At 48.1% G+C, this 3,421-nt stretch overlaps 1 non-coding gene across 1 annotated transcript; it reads left to right on the top strand.

Annotated features, from left to right (window-relative positions):
- Positions 1-2,001: 2,001 nt before the first annotated feature.
- Positions 2,002-2,127, top strand: LOC127675937 (small nucleolar RNA SNORA17). Its single transcript, XR_007975609.1, has one exon. It is a non-coding gene; the product is annotated as a small nucleolar RNA SNORA17 (small nucleolar RNA).
- The last annotated feature ends 1,294 nt before the right edge of the window (positions 2,128-3,421 follow it).

The following is a 3,421-nucleotide window of genomic DNA, read 5'->3' as shown; positions in this document are numbered from 1 at the left end:
CATCCCCAATCAGGCATTATATGATGTCACTTAACAAGACAAATCATTCCATCTGGGCCAGCAGCATGGCTCAGCTGGTAAAGGCTCCTGCCACCAAACCTGAGGACGTGGGTTCAATTACCAGGTCTCTATGGTAGGAGAGAACTGACTCGCCTACGTTGCCCTCTGACCTCTGCTCATGAACCATGGCATGAGTATGCACACATATAAACACACTAAACACAGAAGCATAATAAAAATGATTCCTTCTTGTCGGGGTCCAGTCTCAACACAGGATCGGTGTTCTCAGTTGGAAGCAGGGATATCTGGAAGACGTATAATATGCACAGACTACTTTTTGGGTACAAGCTGACAGGCAATTTTTCACGGCTTAAAGTTTCTCTCTTTCTCTGCCTCTGCGCTCTCCCTCTCCCCCTCCCCCCTGTCTCACTGGCTTGCATTTGCACACACTCTGCTTTTCTTCTGTGTGCTTTTCTTTTCTTGAACTCCCACACTCATGCACACCTCTGTGTGTTCCCCTTTCACACTCACACACACACGTCACACACATCTCACACACACTCTTCATACACATCTCACACACACTCTTCATACAGATCTCACACACACTCTTCACACACACACATCTCTCACACACATCACACACACACACACATACACACACACTTCACACACACACACCCCGCATGCACTCTCCTCTCACTCACACACACACTCTCCATGTTCACCTCACGCTCTCTCTCCCCTCACTCTGCACACACTCTCCTCATGTTTTCCGTATTCGCTCTCACTTGCTCTTAATGTGCTCGATCCTCACTCCCTTGACTTTCTCTTGGTCCAGTCTTTTATTGATACTCCAAAAGCAGATTTTTAAAAAGGACATTGTATAATCATTGCCAAATCAAATTCAAAAGAATTACCAAGTCCCACAAAGAATCAAGAATTGCAATTGTCCCCCCAACGTTTCAGGCCTCCCTATTCCCAGGCCTATAGCCAAAATAATAATAATTGCAAACTTATCATTATTTAAACTTTAACTTTTGACTTATTATACTTCAGAGCTCAGAGCTCTGAGGCCAGCTACTTGCATTTTCTTGTGAAGCTCTAATGACAAATGACATGGGCAAAGCTGCCAGGCAGTGGACAGAATCAAGTTAACCCTTAACTCTGTAGTTCTGCTAGCGTTCTGCTTCTACATATTGCACACGGTGACTCTCCTAAGGTTCCCAGTGTTTTGACTTAGTTTTACTAATCTAAGATTCTACATATTCTATACTTGCTTATCCAGGAACCACTCTCAAATGTTGTGTAAAACTTATTTTAAGTTTTTAATAGTTTTTTTCTTTCTTGGGGTCCCAATGTTGGCTCTATTTCATTTTCTAATAAGTTTGCCAAACTTTCTTTGCAAGTCGAGCATTAATCTTGAACTACCATTGTGCAGTTATTGCATTGTTTCTAAGATGAGAACACACAGCATGCACCTGGGCCATTAGGACTGTGCTGTGCTATGCTGTGGCCCATGCCTCAATTTTTAATTGTTTAAGAATCATTACATCAGGGAGCATCTAGTTTCACAGAATTCGCCAGAGCAGAAGGAGAAAGAAGTAAGAAAATCAGATATAATAGAATAATTATACACACCAAAGCCAACTGAAAAGCAGTCGCACAAATTAAATCTATACAGCCGTTGTCCAGGGCTAAGGTTAGGAGAAACAGAAGGTTAGAAGAAATAGGAACAACTGTTTTTTACAAAGATTCCTGGGTGAAGGAACAAAAGTCTCTGCCAACATGCCAGCCACTTTACTGAGTCCTCCAAGACAGTTTCCTAGTAAAGCACACAGAAAAAGTCAGCTACTTGTGCCATTATTGGTTGCCACCCGATTTTGGCCAGTCACCAAGTTGTGATTGAGAAATCTGGCTTTCAGCTCCCAGGCTACTGAGATGTCTCCATTCTTGCCTACTGCAGGCGGTTGCTGTCATCGTATGCTGTCCCTAGCATATTCTGCCCAGATAAGTGCTGCAGGTATAGCTACTGTGACACATGTGCTCCAATAGGTGGCAGAGAGGAGAGAGGTTATTTCTATGCTGAGTATTCTGATTTATGAACATCTAACATAGCCTAACATTCCCTGAACAAAATTAAACCTGAGACAGTGATCAGTCTGGTGCTAGGTGGCTCAGACAGAAAGCTAGCCTGAGAAGACCACAAGTTCAGTGCCCAGCAGGCTCCAACAGATCCCAAGACTGGGAGAAAGCCAGAGACTAGAAGAACCCCTCTCCTGGGACTAAAAACCCTGTGCAAAAATGAGCTTAACACAGATGATCCTTACATGGGGCCACTGGGATAGAGGGGTGAGCCTGAGATGACCACCAGATCCTCACCGTGTGGCCTTGATGGGGATTTTGCCTGAGATGACCACTGGTTGGTTGCCATGCAGGCATTGGGGAGCAGACCATGCCAGACATGACCCCTGCCTGGTGCCATAATGCAAAATCAGGGCACAGCACTCCCGAGATCACTCCTGAGACAACCCCAGACACTCAGAGACCCTGGCACGTCAAAAGGGAGCAAGCAAGTGGTGGAGAAATGGAAGAGAAAGAGACACGGAAGGATGTGGCCACAATGGAGAGCGGCAGAACTGGAGCCTCAACAGTAGTGAGGAAGAGCCTGTTGTGAGGAGCCAGTGATGCCACCTGGTGGGGTCCTGGCCTGTGCTGCCATCAGGGGCCTTCCTTGTCTGAGTTTGTAGCCCTGCAGTAGCAGGGTTCTGTAATGACCAAAGGCCAGGCAGACTCCCCTGGTCTGGGTTGACACCTGGGAACATGTTGACATCTAAGGGCTGTGCAGAACTGGCCCCACCCCTCACCTGGGCAGCATAGAGAACTGTCCCTGGGGGCATGAGAGCTGACTCCACCCCTAGCCAGCTGCAGTACGTGGGAGTCAGCCCCCACACCTTGCAGGAGTTTCAGGTGAGCTGGTCCCCGAGGATAAGACTGTAGAAGAATTGGCCCTGCCATGCCGTGTGCGGTGGCATGGACTTGACAGAGATACCCTTCTCTACCCCCCAACCCCTCACCACCTACATCAGGCAGGAGACCTGGCCCTGTGGTCATGAGGAGGAGAGCTGGCTCTGTCCTTTTACCTGCTACAGCCCTTGGAGAGAGCAGGCCCTGAACCTCACCTGGGCAGCTCAGTAGAGTTGACCCTGATGGCAGTGTTGCTTGTTTGCCAGCCCCCTAGGGTGTGAACATGGGCGAACTGGTCGCACAGATTCTCTGCTGAAACTTGTCTGCCATGCAGTAACATGGGTGAGGGAAAGATGACTGTACCGCCTCCTTCCCCCTCCCCCACCCCACCTATGGCAGGCAGGAGAGCTAGCCCGGAGGTCTTGAGAACAGGAGAGCTGGTCCTGCCCCTCAC

Source organism: Apodemus sylvaticus, chromosome X (assembly GCF_947179515.1).
Source record: "Apodemus sylvaticus chromosome X, mApoSyl1.1, whole genome shotgun sequence".
NCBI classification, from domain to species: domain Eukaryota; kingdom Metazoa; phylum Chordata; class Mammalia; order Rodentia; family Muridae; genus Apodemus; species Apodemus sylvaticus.
The sequence above is the reverse complement of the archived record's forward strand: the minus strand, read 5'-3'. Positions and strand labels throughout refer to the sequence as shown.